Genomic DNA, 17,882 nt, shown 5'->3' with positions numbered 1-17,882 from the left:
AGGAGAGCCTGAGGGCTGCAGAGAATGCAAATGAACTCCAGACACATGAGCTACCTTGTGCATCTGGCTAACGTGGGTCCTGGGGAATTGAACCTGGGTCCTTTGGCTTTGCAGGCAAGCACCTTAACTGCTAAGCCATCTCTCCAGCCCTATTTTATTTTTTTTTATTGACAACTTCCATAATTATAGACAATAAACCATGGTAATTCCCTCTCCCTCTCACTTTCTCCTTAGCTACTCTATCTCCATCATACCTCTCCCCCCTCACTCAGTCTCTATTTTGAGGTCTTTCCTCCTATAATGATGGTCTTTTTGTGTCTGGAAGAGTGCACTGTAGAAGCTCTACCCTTCTTTTTTTATTTTTATATTTTTTTGTTCATTTTTATTTATTTATTTGAGAGTGACAGAGAGAGAAAGAGGCAGATAGAGAAAGAGAGAGAGAATGGGCAAGCCAGGGCCTCCAGCCACTGCAAATGAACTCCAGATACGTGTGCCCCCTTGTACAACTGGCTAATGTGGGTCCTGGGGAAATCGAGCCTTGAACCAGGGTCCTTAGGCTTTACAGGCAAGCGCTTAGCCGCTAAGCCATCTCTCCAGCCCTCTACCCTTCTTTTGACTCTTACATTCTATACATTTTTAAGAAGGATTTTTGTTTTTTGCTTTTTGTTGTTGTTGTTGTTTTGAGATAGTGTCTCACTGTAGCCCAGGCTGACCTGGAATTCACTATGTAGTCTCAGGCTGGCCTCAAACTCTTTGGGATCCTTCGCCCTTGCCTCCTAAGTGCTGGGACTAAAGGTGTGTGCCACTACACCTGACCTAAAGGAATTAAAAAATATTTTATTTATTTATTTGCAGGGGGGGAAGAGAAAGAGGGGGAGAGAAGAGAAGAGAAGAAAGGGAAACAGACACACGGGAGAATGGGTGTGCTAGGGCCACTAGCCACTGCAAACAAATTCCAGATACATGTGCTACTTTGTGTATGGACTATCTTAATCAGTAACTCTAAATGAGCTGCTCAATGAAATGCATTCAAGATTAGGTATTTTTAAAGGTTTCTAGGTCACTGAAAAGTGTTCTCAGCCCACCACATACTTACTAGCTCTCCTTCCTTCCTTCCTGTGTGTGTGTGTGTGTGGGGGTCTGTACGTGTGAAGGTTCGCATGTCTGGATGCATACTGTGCAGATGTTATGTGTGTACGTGTGCATGTGGAGGTCAGGGGTTAATATCTGGTGCCCTCCTTGGTCACTCTCCGCTTTATTTACTGAGGCAAGGTCTCTTATTTGGACGAAGAGTTTGCCTACTAGGTTAGCCTAGCTAGCCAGCACGCCGTCTCTAGATTCACTGTCTGCGTTCTGAGAGCTGTGATTACAGGTGGGCCAGCACACCCTGTCCAGTATTTATGTGTGTCTCTCTGGTAGTCATATTTGTATAGTAAGTGTTTTATCCCCTGAGCCATCTCCCCAGCTCTTCTTCTGATTTCATTATGGGCAAAGAGAGTCAAGGATAGGAAACATTTTACTACTATACGCTATTTCTGAATCTTTAAAGTGGCAGTGAGTCTTAGTGACAGTTACATGTTTCTTTAAGAGAGGTATTTTATTGATCATCAGATCACATTACCTGCAGACTAAAGAGAGCAGATTTGAAGGAAAAGGATTCCTTCTTGGCAATGTTTAATTGTGAAAATTATGCATGTGCCTGGGTAGAAAAATAAAGCTGATGGGCAAACAATTTCAAAAATATTCTTGTGGGCTGGAAAAATGGCCTAGCAGTTAAGGGACTTGCCTGTGGAGCCTAAGGATCTAGGTTCAATTTCTCAGTAGACATGTAAAGGCAGATGCACAAGGTGGTACATGTGTCTGGATTTGTTTGCAGTGGCTAGAGGCCCATTCTCTCTCTGCCTCTCTCTTGGATAAATAAATAAATAAGTAAAATATTCCTTCAAACCTGGTAGAGCCAGAGGTCTCTCTATGCCAGCGATGTGCACTGGACTAGAAGTTCACTGTGGGATCCAGCTCTTGGGGACAGGAGGGGTGGGAAGGAATTACTTTATAGCAGTCAATTGGGTAGTAGGTACAAAGCATGCTGCCTGTTCTGGATGGGCTGCCTTAGGTCATCCCCACATACAACATGGAATCGTCAGAGCAAGTGAGAGAAGGAGAAGCTCTGCTTTCATGCATTGGTAAAGACAAAGCAAAGTGGCACTTCCGAAACATTCTCAGGCATGCTTCAAGTCAAGCCATCCACATGCTTCAGGACAGAGAAAACTCTTTGCTGGGCAGAAGTTAATATAACCCACTTCTAGTTGCAAGGCAATAAGCATAAGGTGTTTGAAAATACATCTTTCCTTTAAGAGGAAAATGCTAATGCTCCAAACATTTTCCTCTAGTTCAAGTCAGCGTAAAAAATTATTTGCCTGGCTATCATCCCCTAATGGACTGGAATATGCACTCTGGGACTTCCTTGGATACAAGGGCAACAAGTAAAAACCTTAGAATGCCCAGCCAATTTACCTGCATTAAAACACCTATGTACTAGGAGCATTTTTCACTGGTATGATTGTTTAGTCTCTGTTTTTATTTCATCTATTGGCTTAGAAGATGTCATCTAGCACACAGAAATGCACTAAATATATCCAAACTCACTAAATATACCCAAAAGGCTTTTAATGGCCCACCTAAGGGAATCACCCTTAATTCTAAGGTTCAAATGATAAAAAGGCAATCATCAAAGTCACAGGGCTTTAGACATCCTCACAATAGCATAGGATGATATGTGTGCCATTATCAGAGCTAAATTGTGTGTGTGTGTGTGTGTGTATTATATATATTATATATATATATATAATACACACACACATACATATACACACACATACATATACATATATACATACATATATGTGTATATATATATATATATATATATATATATATTCTCATAACTCTGCTAATGTCTCATCTTATTTACAAAACCTATAGGAATAGATTCAGAACATGTCAGACACTACAGTGCCATTTGGTAAACAGTTCTAGGAGTGGATCTCAGGTCTTTCATGGTGGAAAAACACTGTATCTATCATAATGCTTATAGGTATCCTGTTGATTTTTTTGGATCCTGTATACTCAGTCACTGTTTTACCCTAATCTCTGTTCATTTACAGTCAGCTCACACTCAGATAGTACTGAGACAATATGGCTCCATCTACCTGGGTTCCCGCCAAGGCCTAAAAGTCTACAATGGATGGAAACCCTAAAGACCTCCAGGTTTCTGTGTGCCCACTCCCCCTTAACTCCTTTTATTCTTTCTCCCCAACATTTTCTTCCAGGACTGTCTTCCTGAACTCCACCAATGCAACTTCAGGTTCTCTCAGATATTTCCACTGGAGAAGTTTCCCAACTGTCATACCTAATGGCCCCACTCAACTTGAAGAAGCCAGATGGTCTACATCCCAATTTCCTAGTGGCAGTTGGGGTTACTTGGTCCCAAAAATAAAAAAATAAAAAAAGCAGGGTTGTTGCTGGGCAAGGCGGTGCATGCCTTCCTTTAATCCCAGCACTGGGAGGCAGAGATAGGAGGATTGCCATGAGTTTGAGGCCACCCTGAGACTCCATAGTGAATTCCAGTTCAGCCTGGGCTAGAGTGGAAAACCAAAAAATAAAAAATAAAAAAAATAAAAGCAGGATGTCTTTGGGTCTGCCTTTGCAGTCTCTACATTCCTAGAGATCAGAGATGAATCTGGCTTCTCCCTCTTTCTTGCTTAAAGGAGTTACATAGATCTGTTTTTCCAGGAACAACCTGATCCCCTCTCTTTCCAAGAGTTCCCCTTTCTAAAAATAAGGTTTCAATCTGATCCTAGAATTCTTGTTGGTTAAGCTGAGCCCTCAATTTGGTGTCATGGCTGGCTTCTTCCAGCCCGAGTCCACCAATCAGCTCTTTCTAAGACTCACCTGAGTCTGAGGGTAAAGCCCACTACTGTAAGATTATAAATAGATGCTTACCAGGTGGGCAAGGCCTTTTGTTTGCTGGCTTTTCACCTCTCCTGAACTTTCAGGTCCTGCTCTGGTAAGGGCCCCTCACCTTGGCTTTGCCGAACTGAGACTTGGGGACCTCTAGTTCCATGGGGGCTCCTTACCTGGTCCTGCTTTCCACATTGCAGGAGCTCCCCACACTTTCTTTTTTCAAAGTTAAAAAATATTTAATTTTATTTATTAGAGAAGGAGAGAGACGGGGTTAAGATAAATAATGTGTGCACCAGGGCCTCCTGCTATTGCAAACAAACTCCAGATGCATGTGCAACTTTGTGTTTTATATGGGCACTGGGGAACTGAACCCCAGGCCAATAGGCTTGGCAAGCAAGCACCTTTAACCTCTGAGCCATCTTCATGACCCTTCAAGTCAGCTTTAGTGGTTTCCTAAAAAGCTGTTTGGGGCCAGGCCTGGTGGTACAGCTACTCTAGAGGCTGAGGCAGAAAGAGTTCAAAGTTCAAGGCTTGCTTGGTGTACAGAATGAGCAAGACTAAAAAGCTTTAAAAAGGGCTGGAGATAAAGCTCATGGGAAGAGTGTCTGCTTAGTAAGGGAGGTCCTGGAATACTGCCAAAATGACCATGCGAACTATCTGCTGCTTCTCATCTCGGCAACCTTCCTCTTGCCCCCTTTCTTTCTTTCTCCCAATCTCCTGGCTGCTGCTCCCAAAAGCTTCCTTTCCTTTTTTGCAAAAGGGCTGGTAAAGGAGCCAGAAGACATGTCTCTACACTCGCTGGTCTATGTCCCTTCCAGGCGATGGGCATTTCCTTGAAGCCTAGCTACTGTGAGAACCACTGGAAGAGTAGCTTCTCTTAACCTCTGGAAGTCTGCACACTTCGAGAACAGGCCTGTGCTCTAAGGGCTTGACCCAACAAAACATGGATGCTACAAAGCAAGAAATACCGAAGACTCACCCACTGTACTCACTCACACAATTCCCCATTGAAGAAAATTTTCACAGGGTCTCCTCGAGTCTGTAAGTCATATTCCAAAACTGATGGGCCAGAGTCCACTGAGCTCTGCAGAGCTACAAAGTGGACAAGCTATGTAAAGAGGCTTGAATTCCGCATCCTGCCACCCGCTGTACCTCGACCTTTGCCTTTGAGGTTTGGCCTTGGAAATGCGCCAAATTACCTTTGAGGAGCTAGGCAAATGAAAGCTAATTTTATTAACTCATTGAGGACCAGGATAACACAGCTACAGTCCTACTGAGGTGAATTTTCATACATACATCTTAAATGAATGTGTTAGTGTATTAGGTCACCAATTATAATAATTGTCAAAAGAGTCACAGATTTGCAAATGGATGCCAAAAATGTCTAATCTGCATTTATAGTAACAGCAGTATCTGAAATAAGTTGTTTTTTAATGCATCAAGGATATCTGTCTCCATGTTTGAGGGAAGAACAGTTCTTTGTATTCTTAAAATAGAGAGAAAAAAAGAGAGATTTTGAGAGTTCAAATATATGTGTGGTAACATACCAAGACTAAAAAATGACAAAGAGTTGGGCATGGTGGCACATGCCTTTAGTCGCAGCACTAGGAAGATTGAAGTCAGAGGATCACCATGAGTTTGAGGTCAACCTGGACTACAGAGTGAGTTCCAGGTCAGCTGGGCTAGAATGAGAACCTGCCTTGAAAAAACAAAGGAAAAAGAAAAAGAAGCCAGGCATGGTGGCACATGCCTTTAATCTCAGCACTCCGGAGGCAGAGGTAGGAGAATTGCCATGAGTTTGAGGCCAGCCTGATACTACATTGTGAATTCCAGGTCAGCCTGAGCTAGAGCAAAACCCTACCCCAGAAGCTGGGGGAGAAGAAAGGAAACCAGCATAAGAGAAGATTTGACTCATTCATATGTATAAACATAAATAGACAAATCTGGGAAAAGAAGAAAGTAAAACCTTACTATTATTAATTTAGCAATAGGGATATAAATTTGAGAATTTAAGTTTTGATTATTTATTTTGCTTCATATTTAGACATAAAATCAGAAAACCCTCTTCAATGCTAAAATGTTACTATACACAGGCTTTATCTCCTAACACAATGCTTACCCACCAACATTTAATAGGGAAATTTTTAATATAATGGAGAATATACTCAAGTGGGAATTAGAACCTATTTTTTAAAAGATACATTTATTTATTTATTTGAGAAAAAGGGGGGGATATTGGGTGCGCCAGGGCCTACAACCATTGCAAATGAACTCCAGATGCATGTGCCACCTTGTGCAACTGGTTTATGTGGGTTCTGGGGAATCAGACAGAGGTCCTTTGGCTTTGCAAGCAAGTGCAAGTGCCTTAACCGCTAAGCCATCTCTCCAGTCCATAACCTGTGTTTTGTTTCCCTATTACTCTGATCTGAACAAACTTGATACAAGGAGGAAGATAACAGAAAAATAAAAAAAATTATGTATTTCATTTGTATTGGTTACTTTACTCATTGCTGTGACCAATTATGGAAAGAAAGGGTTTACTGCATTGTTTTTTTTTTTTTAATTTTTTTTTTTAGGGACTGAGAGTAAGAGTGAAAGAATTGGTGCTCCAGGGCCTCAGTCACTGCAATCAAACTCCAGATGCTTGTGCCACCTACTAAGCATGTGCAACACTGCACTTGCCTCACCTTTGTGCATCTGGCTAACATGGGATCTGGAGAGTCCAACATGGGTCCTTAGGCTTCGTAGGCAAGCACTTTAATGGCTAAGCCATCTCTGTAGCCCCAAGGTTTATTTTTGCTTACAGTTTTGAAGGCATGGTGGGAGAAGCAGGAGGCCAGCTGGCCACATTGCATCCACAGTAGCAAAGAGAGACAGAGTGATCAGAGAGGAAGGAAAGAAGGAAGAAAAAAAGGGGGCCTGTGTTATAAAAGCTCAAAGGCTTACCTACCATGACCCACTTCCTCCAACAAGGATCTAATATTTTTTCTCAATTTTTTAAAATTATTTTTTAACTTTTTTGTTTATATTTATTTATTTGAGAGAGAGAGAGAAAAAGAGGCAGAGAGAGAGAATGGGCGCACCAGGGCCTCCAGCCACTGCAAATGAACTCCAGACGTGTGTTCCCCCTTGTGCATCTGGCTAATGTGGGTCCTGAGGAATCAAGCCTCGAACCGGGGTCCTTAGGGTTCACAGGCAAGTGCTTAACTGCTAAGCCATCTCTCCAGCCCTTTTTTCTCAATTTTTATTAACATTTTCCATGATTATAAAATGTATCCCATGGTAATACCTCTCCCACTTTCCCCTTTGAAATTCCATTCTCCATCATATTAATTTTTTTAAGATGTATTTTTATTTATGTATTTATTAGAGGCAGAGAAAGAGAGCGAGCGAGTGAGGAGACAGAGTGAGAATGGGCACACCAGGGTCTGTAGCTGCTGCAAACGAACTCCAGATGCATGCACCACCATGTGCATCTGGTAATGTGGGACCTGGAAAATCGAACCTGAGTCCCTGAACTTGGAAGGCAAGTGCCTTATCCATGAAGCCATCTCTCTAGCCCCACCACTTAAAAAAATTTATTTTTATTTATTTATTAGAGATAGAGAGAGGGAAAGAGAGAGAGAGAGGGGACTGACAGGATCTAATTTTTAATGGTTCCACTATTTACCTTCCCAGACAGTGCCACCTTTTGGGTACCAAGTGCTGAAACAACATGAACCTATGAGGAGAGGGTATCCTTTCACCTTCAACCACACCACCCAAGCGATAGATGGTAAAAAATCCTATAAAATGATAATTATAAGAATTTGTGATTATTTCTTATGTACGTCTTGAAATAGTAAAATAATGACCAACTAATTTTTTTCAAGGTAAGTACATTTCATATTCATTACAAGAAAACAGAACTGTGCTGAAGTAATAAATGGTCTGTGAAGACGAAGTTAAGACTTTTATATTTCTTCTATTTAAATTCACGTTGAGATTCTTTAGTCTTATAATATAACCTGGCAAGTCTGTAATAACTATTGTAATGATATCCAACTACTTAATTTTTAATTTATGTCAAGCCCTTAGCCTTTTTTGTCTTAGACCCTCCAGCAATCATTGTACTTTCATAATGCACGTTTGACTATCATCTGATAGTCATCTGTCTGAACCTGAGTTCTAAATCTTTAGATTCAACTAACCGCAGATTGAAAATATTCAAAAAAATTGGATCTATACTGAACATGCATACCATTTTCTTTTCTTGTCATTATCCTCCAAACAAAATAGAAAAATGCTAGTTATATAGCACTTACATTGGATTATATTATTATAAGAAATCTAAAGAAGATAAAGTCTAAAGAGAGCTGGGCATGGTGGGATACTCTGTAATTCCAGCACTTGGGAGGCTAACGCAGAAGGATCTCCAAGAGATCAAGGCCAGCCTTGGCTACATAGAGAGTTCAAGGGTACCCTAGACTACCTGGCCATTTACTGTCTAAAAAATGTCTACAAGAGGATGTATGTACAATGAATATTACATTATTTACACAGGGGACTTGAGCATCTGAACCAAACCTCAGCAGATATTGAGGGTGACTGTACTTTCAACTCTTTAGCCAACTTTTCATTAGCAATCAGGTTTTTAGCGGCAGCTGGTTATGCTTGACCTGACACTTAAAAACCATGTCATAATCTCTGCAAAGACAATTCTTCTGAGCTTGCTGAATGAACGTAAGGTGTTCAAAGGAAACAGTAACATTGTTACTGTTATATAAGTGAATCCCTTAGACGGTTATATCTCATCAGCTTGCAATATTCATACATAATTCAAACTCACAAAAGCAATCTCCTATGGGAAGCTCACTTGCTTTATCTAGGTGGTAGGATTAATCATTATACTATCAAATGAAACTATCCTTTCTTCCTGGCAAATTTGTTCAAGACAGATTTTTGTAGAAATTCTGCTAAATGTACTTTTTAAAAAGGTTGTACTTTTTTTTTTTTTAAAAAGGCTCTATCCAAATATTTCCATAAGTTTAGTTCAACATTAGCTTCACATTCAGCCACTTTCATTTGGCTTCAGAAAGGACAGAAAATGAAATCAGACTCCTCTAGAGACCAGTGGCCAAGTGGGGCAAATGGTATTCTAAATTACTACTTGTCAGTTTTCCTTAGCAGCTATATCCGCCTCAAGGTGCCCCAAACCACCAATATGCAAATGTGATTTTAAAGCTTTCTTTTATTAAGGACATCAGAAACAATGTTTCATGATTTTGTTAATGGTCTTCTGCACTGTAGGTTTCTAAAGTTGTTGGGGGAAGAGCAGCCTTTGCAGAAATGAGATCTACACCAAATGCAAGGAGGAGAGCTCAAAGCTATCATACCCATCTTCATAATCTATTGGTAGCGAAGAGGGGAAAAAAACCCTCCAAACCCAAACTCTATTTCTTTTTGTCTCTCCATCTTTTGGACCCCCTGCCAAGGTGACATTTTCTAATCCTACCTTGGTTTCCAGGCCACCAGCTTGCTTTTGCTACATTTTCTAGTCATTGGCATTCTCAGGTAGGAAAATGTGTTCACTGATCACTATCTAGCATGTCCAATTTTCCACTAAGCCTCTGTAGTCTTTAGTGGAAAACGTCAAACTTCTTATCCGGAACTGAGATTAACCTTTCCGTGAGATCTGATGAGTTCCTGCTAATATGTCTAACAGCATGGTCCAACAAAGTAGCTCTTACAGGTGTGAATGGGGAAAACTGGCAGCCTTGTGCAAGGTCTTAATAGGCTCTAATTTTCTGATACTGCATAGAGATCTATTTTGAACTAAAAAAAAAAAAAAGATGTGAATAGCCAATTAAAGTGTCTTTAAGGGCACCAGATTGCATGACAGCAAAGCAGATAAGAATACAGGCTATTGTAAATCACTGTCACTTTGATAATACTAAGAAAAATTACAGTTTTAAAATCTTATGAAATAGAAAGTCAGAGTGGCTTTGTGCAAATTAATAGAAGATAAATCAATTTTGTAAAAAAGCACTAAAATTGGTTGCCTTCCTCAATACTAGAGATTTATAAGTAACTCTTCAGCTCATTTTGAAGAATGGGAGGACATACTGATGTACATTTCCTGACAAGTCAAGATATCTACATCTCTCACCCAGGGTACCAGCCCAGGAAGAACAGGGGGTCCTGGACTATTTGCACAGGGCCACAAGCACTGGAAAAACCTTTTCCTCTCTCTTCTTATCTCCCTTTGCCCTTTGAGTCAGAGCAGGAGAGCAGTAGGAAACCCTAACAGTGTGGTCATACACTAGAAATGGTACCTTGAAGTACACCTATTCCACACTGCATAAGCTGTGCAGCTTGCATTTAGCTCACCAACACTCTTCAATAGGGAAATACAGTTGTTCTCACCTTACACAACAGGAAAAAGACCGAAAAAAGTAAAGGGCCCAAGACTGCAGGGTTACTTAGGTGGTAGTGTGGGGATATGAACTTAAGCTATCTAACTCTGAAACAAGGTAGCGTAAGATGAGGCTAGGGGTATTGTAGAGGCTGGATTAATAAGATCAGGAAGTAAGTGTGATTTAAAAAGAATACTGGTAGGATTGAAACATGAAGTAATTTCAAAATTTTTATATGTGTATATGCATGTATGTGCAGAGGGTGAGGGTCATGAAAGGTGGCCATGGGGTGGGGAAGGAAGTTCTAGAATACATGTGACTGAAAGCAGAAGGGAGACTATTGGCGAGGGGGGTGGGAAGAAAGAGGATCAGCAGGAAGGGGACAGGGATATGAGAGAGAAAGACCAAGAACAATATACTGTCATAATGAAACCAGTTACTTTATATGCTAATTTAAAAAAGTAATAAAAAAGAAAAAATAAATGAGTTAATAATGATTATAGATGTGTTCATTTTGAAAAATTCTAAATCAACAAAAGGTAATTATTTATATTACAAAAGGATTTCCTTAAATAAGAGCACTTCTAGTATAGAATATTTACAGATATTTGCTTTCCTAATAACAATCACCTCTAGCCAGCACCTCTATGCTTACAGAGTGCTAGGCATGTGCTTAAATATTTATCTTCTAACAATAACTCTTGAGAACAGCATTTTAGTTTCCTAACAGCCATAGTTCTCAAAATGGCACTATTGACATTTTGGGGCCAGATCATTCTTTGTTAAAAAATTTTTTTAATCACTTTATTTATTAGATATAGAGAGATGGGGGGGGGGGGAGAATGGGCATGGCAGGGCCTCTAGCCACTGCAAAGAACTCCAGATGCATGTGCCATGATGTGCATCTGGCTAACATGGGACCTGGAGAATTGAACCTGGATCCTTAGGCTTCACAGGCAAGTGCCTTAAGTGCTAAGCCATCTCTTCAGCCCCCAGATCATTCTTTTGTTGTTGTGGAGGGCTGTCCACACGGGGGGTGGGGGGGGGAGGTCATGTTAGAATTTCTTGCCTCTACACATACTAGATGCTGGAATTGCCCTTGCCTTTTGAATTTTGACAACCCAAAATGTTTCTAGACTTTGTCAACTGTGCCTTGTGAGGAAAAAAAAAAAAAAAAAAAAAAAAAAAAAAACCCTTCCTCTTTCCTAGGCCCTTTAGATAAATTCATTTTCATCTTACAACAATCTAGCAAGGTAGGTTATTATCTGGGTTTAGTGAAGAAAGTACAACTCAGAGGGGTTTAGTCACTCGCCACAGCCTAAAGTCAAACCCTGCTGTTTAGCTTCAGTGTCTTCTTAAATCAACTACATTCTTTTTTTTTTTAAATTAATTAATTTATTTATTTGAGAGCGACAGACACAGAGAGAAAGACAGATAGAGGGAGAGAGAGAGAATGGGCGTGCCAGGGCTTCCAGCCTCTGCAAACGAACTCCAGACGCGTGCGCCCCCTTGTGCATCTGGCTAACGTGGGACCTAGGGAACTGAGCCTCGAACCGGGGTCCTTAGGCTTCACAGGCATGCGCTTAACCGCTAAGCCATCTCTCCAGCCCTCAACTACATTCTTCTTCTTCTTCCTTTTTTTTTTGGTTTTTTGAGGGTCTCACTCTAGCCCAGGCTGACCTGGAATTCACTATGTAGTCTCAGGTGGCCTTGAACTCATGGTGATCTTCCTACCTCTGCCTTCCGTGTGCTGGGATTAAAGGCATACACCATCATGCCCAGTTCTCTCTCTCTCTCTCTTTTTTAATGTTATTTATTTGAGAGACAGAAAGAGAGAGAGAGAAAAAGGCAGATAGATGGAGAAAGGATGGGCATGCCAGGGCCTCTACCCATTGCAAATGAACTCTAGATGCATGTGCCACCTTGTGTGTCTGGTTTATGTGGACACTGGGAAATCAAACCTGAGTCCTTAGGCTTTGCAGGCAAGCACCTTAACCACTCAGGCATATATCTAGCCCTCAACTACATTCTTCTGCCTTTCAATTTATAGAGGAAATTCACAAGCAGAATTCAAGTACCTTGTCCAAGATGATATAGCTAAGTAGCAAAAAGCAAATTCAAACCCAGACTTGAGCAACTTCAAAGCCTACATGCTAAAATAGTATTCTACTGGTTACAGTTGTATTTAGCTCCTTGTTGCTATGACCAACATCAAACCAAACACAGCTATGAGAGGAAGGGATTTATTTCAGGCTATGGAGTCCAGGGGAACACCACTAACGGCAGAAACAGCTGGCTCCCACTCAGCTCCAAGCAGAGACACCACCAACAGGCAGCGCCACAGATGTGAACAGCCAGAGCTCAAACTGCTCTCCACAAACCTTTGGGCTGGAATTTAGATGGGGGTGGTGCAGATACCCCTTAGGGCTAGACTCTAAGACCCGCCCCCAGTCGCAGAGATCTGCATTCTAGGGGCCTGTGTTGTAATTTAATAAAACACTTGAGTCTACCGGGCCATACATTTATACCATCACATTCAAACAACCACAGTTACCAAACTTGAATTTACCCAATAATTACCTAGGGAGATGTTTTGAAGATGCATTCTCAGCTCTCATCTCTAGGTTTAGACTTAACAGATTTGGGGTATGGCTGAGAAATCGGCCTTTAAATACTCCAGGTGATTTTGATGTGGCTGATTCCAGGACTACACTCTGAGAAACTTGTTTTTTTTTTTAATTTAAAAAAATTATTTATTTATTTATTTATTTGAGAGCGACAGACACAGAGAGAAAAGATAGAGGAAGAGAGAGAATGGGCGCACCAGGGCTTCCAGCCTCTGCAAATGAACTCCAGACGTGTGCGCCCCCTTGTGCATCTGGCTAACGTGGGACCTGGGGAACTGAGCCTCGAACCGGGATCCTTAGGCTTCACAGGCAAGCGCTTAACCGCTAAGCCATCTCTCCAGCCCAGAAACTTGTTTTTCATGGCCTTCCTTCTGCCAGAAGGTGAAGCAGTAGGTATAGAAGGAAAATGGGAACAGTAGGAAAGTTATTAAGTAATGAAGCATCATTTCTCAGAAGTGATACAAACAGAAAATGTAACATAAATGATCTAAGCAGTCACTGATGAGAAATTCAGAATGGGCTATTGAGAAGGAGTGGGGTAATACTTTGAAGCTGTTGCTAAACTTCCAACAGTTATTCTTTGAACACAATTATATACACTCACCACACGTTAGGAAATGAAGATTTGTCCTAGTATCTAATGTGTATAATTTGCTGTAAGTACTGATGGGCTGAAGACCACTCTGTAGACCAGTAGTAGATCAAGTCTACCAGCATGAAGCAATGACTTACTTATCAGCTCCCGAGAGTGGCAAAGCTGCTACAAGAACCCACCTTCCAGGGACCTCTTCCTAAATCACCTCTTTTGATCTGCTTTTTTTTTTTTTTTTTGGTTTTGTGAGGTAGGGTCTCACTCTAGCTCAGGCTGACCTGGAACTCACTATGTATTCTCAGGGTGGCTTCAAAGTCATAGTGATCCTTCTACCTTTGCCTCCCGAGTGCTGGGATTAAAGGCATGTGCCACCACACCTGGTGTGATCTGCTATTTTTTTTTAAATTAAATTAAATTATGTGTATCAAGGGAAGTACATAAGCAAGGAAAGGCACCCACATGGTTAGAGATCCCACGTGGAGGGCCTGGAAAAAAAAGCAGAAAGAAAGAAGTTCAAGGAGCTCCTGACATGTGGGGAGCTGGAAGGCATGGATGAAGGAGCCCATGTGGTGAATAAGGGCTAGGAGGCCCTTCCTGCTGGGCCTGAGCCTGGGCCAAGCCAGCCCAGGCCCAGCTGAGGGAAAAACTCACCTATAGATGGAAGTTCCAGGTGGTCAGAGAGACTGCCCTCCCCTTGCAAAGATATTTATAACCTTACAGTAGTAAGCTGAAGACCACCCTTCTGGCTCAGGTGAACAAGAGGATCAGCTGGTTGGTTAGAGCTAGGGGCAGTCTCAGGAAGAGGTTAACCCTGGCAACAAGTTCCGGGGACTGAACTTGACCAACTATAATGTTAAATCTTATAAAAAGACCTCCTGGTTGTTTGTGGAAAAACAGGTCTAGGGAAGACGTAAGAAGTCAGATCATCATCTTTGATTTGCAGCAAGTACAAACTTTCCTGATTTTTTTACCTTTAGGGGTCCAGTCACCATAACTGTACTTTCCTCTCATGAGAAGACACTCAACTGCTGTTAGAGGACAAGGGGTGAAGACATCAGACCACGAACTATTTCCTGCTAAATGGGACACAGAGTTGTGGCAGTTAGAGAGTCTTTCCCAGAGAAGGGAACTAAAGGGACCTGAAAGTGTATTGATTGAGTGCAGGAGATAATCTTGGAAGAAAATATTGGGGGGAAAGAGTAAAAATAAGGAGTTAATGAGGAGTGAGCACCCGGCAAACTGGTCTCCTCAGGGTTTTCCTTCTTGTGGACTTCTAGGCCTTGGGGAGCATTAGCCCAGGTAGATGGAATTGGACCATCTGAGAATGAGCTGGCTGAGATTTTCTTCCAGAACTGTTTACTGAATGGCACAGTAGTGTTTGACATGGCTTGAATCTGTTTCTTTATGGCTTGTAAAACAGACGAGACATTAGCAGAGTGATCAGAAATACTGATCTGCTCTTCTTGTGTTCTACATCACCCACAGCTCCTCACAGCCACCCAGATGCTACCTGTAAGTGCACAAGGCCACAATGTATGTTTACATCCTCATTCAAACTATCTGAGATGTAACCTTCCAGCTCCAGATAAGTCCATCTATTCTAAACTTGCACTACTCTCCTCTACAACTCACAATGTTTTATGTTCTAGGGTTCTTTCTTCTCAGAACACCCTACAGGGGACTGAGGATTCCAGTAAGTACTTGGTAAGTGGATGTTAAGAAAATCAGCACTCATATAAAGTATCTTAAAGATACTCATGACTTTTTTTTTTTTTTTCCTGAGGTAGGTCTTACCTTGGCCCAGGCTGACCTGGAATTAACTATGCAGTCTCATGGTGTCCTTGAACTCATGGCAATCCTCCTACCTCTACCTCCTGAGAGCTGGGATTAAAGGTGTATGCCACCATGCCCGGCAATAGTCATGTCTTTTAAGAGAATGAGAAATTATGTCAATGTTGAATACTTTCAGAGTACTTGAAGCCCGGCATGGTGGGTCACACCTATAATCACCACACTTAAGAGGAGTATCACTGTGAGTTTGAGGCTACAGTGAGACCCTGCCTTAAAAACAACAACAACAACAACAAAAAAAAAAAAACAACATGAGGGGGCTGCAGAGATAGCTCAATCGGTACAACCTTACAAGCATGAGGACCTGGATTTCATCCTTAACGTGTATGTGAAAATGCTGGGTGTGATATATAATCCCAGTGCAGGCCTTCCTTGACAGCCAGAGTAGTCTAACTGACGTGCTCCAGGCCAACGAGACTCAGTCTCACAAGAGGAGGACAGTGTTTCTAAGGATGATACCTGAGGTTGTTCTCTGGCCTCCATGAACAGAAGTGCACATACATTCTCACACACATGTGTTCCCATATACACACATAAAAAACAATACTTGACAGGTCGGTGAATCAGTGTACACCACTGTGGCCCTTACTGATCACAGACATGCTTTCTTCACTCAGGCTAACTTTAAAAGGGATGGAAAACACTAGAAGACTCAACAATCAACACAGTGGTGTAACATAAATCACTCTAATAGCCCCTGAAGTCACAGCAGGACTTGCAGAGCAGCCCTGGGAGAGCAGATGAGCCTCTGTCTCTCTCAACTCTCTATAACTAGAAGGAAGTACTGCTGGAACAACTGACATAATGCGGTGAAAGTGTTGTAAGAATTACTTAGTACTGCAGCTTAACTTCAGATTCATTAAGGAAACAAGCAAACAAGGCTAATACAAGTGGGGGCTTCTTAGTTTTAAGTCCTCACTTTGGAATGCACTGACTTCTCTAAAGCTAGATGATCCTTCCCCCCGCCCCTGCCAAAAAAGGAAAAGAAACATAAAGCTGTCTGAAGACCATATCCATGGTGGCCCAATACACATAGCTATTCTGTACTGTTCTGTGATTAGGATATTTATCAGTTTTCTTTAAAACAGACTCATTTAAAAATTCAATAGGGGGCTGGAGGGATGGCTTTGCAGTTAAGGTGTTGCCTGCAAGGCCAAATGACCCAGGTTCAATTCCCCAGGACCCACGTTAGCCAGATGCACAAGGGGGCGCACATGTCTGGAGTTCGTTTGCAGTGGCTGGAGGCCCTGGCGCACCCATTCTCTCTCTCTCTGTCAAATAAATAAATAAGTAAAAATAAATTAAAAATTCAATAGGATACATCATAAACTAATCCAAACTTCAGGAGTAAAATGCTCCCAAATGGAGCTATGATCTTCATATATGCATGCTGGCCATTCAGAAGTGTCTTTAGAGGAAAAGAACATGTGACCAGAAGCGCACACAGCTGCTTCCAGCTTCTGGCTCCCATGCTTTTTTTTTTTTTTTTTCCTTTATAAAAAATAGGAATTTGATCATCAGAGGCCAGTTTGGTCCTAAATATGCAAAGATGCTGGACAGGATTCTCACAGCAAGGAGAAGAGGTCATGCAAATTAAGATATTACTGGACCATACACATTAAATGAGCCAAGATTCTAGTTGACTTTTCACTTGACCTTAATCACAAGGCCAAGAAGTGATAAACTAACTGATTTTTCCAGAGAGAAGGACATTACATTTTATCATACCTCTACATTGCATCTACATAAAAACACATGTAAGCTGAGTGTGGTGGCACACGCCTTTAATCCCAGCACTTGGGAGGCAGAGGTAAGAGGATCATTGTGAGTTTGAGGCCAGCCTGAGACTACATAGTGAATTCCAGGTCAGCCTGAGCTAGAGTGAGACCCTACCTCCAAAAACAAAACAAACAACAACAACAACAACAACAACAAAACACATGTATACTACAATAGCCAGGTTCTGGTTACTTTAGTTAGTAGCAAGCCATTCTATTGTTTGGCTAGCATGGCTATAAACAACCACAGACAAATCAGGAATTAGAGCTCAGGCCAGAGAATCATCAATTTTTTTTTTCTTTTGGCAAAGAGTCAGATAGTTAATATCAAAGGCTTTATGGGCCATATGGTCTGTATTCAACTATTCAATCCTGTTGTTACAGTATAAAACCAGCCCCAGTTAACATGTAAAAGAAGAATGTGGTTCTCCAATTCAACACCATTTACAAAAACTGCTGTCAGGTTGGATTTAGCCCAAGACCATAGGTAACCAACTCCGAGCCCAATCCCTTGAACCCTGGAGCTGACTAGAGTGCTCTCAAGACTGACTGCTGGATTACTGCAGAATACTGTTTAGCTCTAAGGTCTCTAAAATCTAGAAGACCTTGAAAGGCTAAAGGAAGGTTTTACAGATGAATAGCATTCCTAAAGGAGTAAAGCTGGGCCAGATCCAAT

General features: G+C 41.5%; 1 protein-coding gene across 4 annotated transcripts in view; it reads right to left on the bottom strand.

Annotated features, from left to right (window-relative positions):
- The window catches only part of Peak1 (pseudopodium enriched atypical kinase 1), a 286,254-nt gene that overhangs the window by 39,130 nt on the left and 229,242 nt on the right, over positions 1–17,882 (bottom strand). The window lies entirely within an intron of this gene.

Source organism: Jaculus jaculus, chromosome 10 (assembly GCF_020740685.1).
Source record: "Jaculus jaculus isolate mJacJac1 chromosome 10, mJacJac1.mat.Y.cur, whole genome shotgun sequence".
Taxonomy (NCBI): domain Eukaryota; kingdom Metazoa; phylum Chordata; class Mammalia; order Rodentia; family Dipodidae; genus Jaculus; species Jaculus jaculus.
Note: the sequence above shows the minus strand (reverse complement) of the source record. Positions and strands in the feature narration are given on the sequence as shown.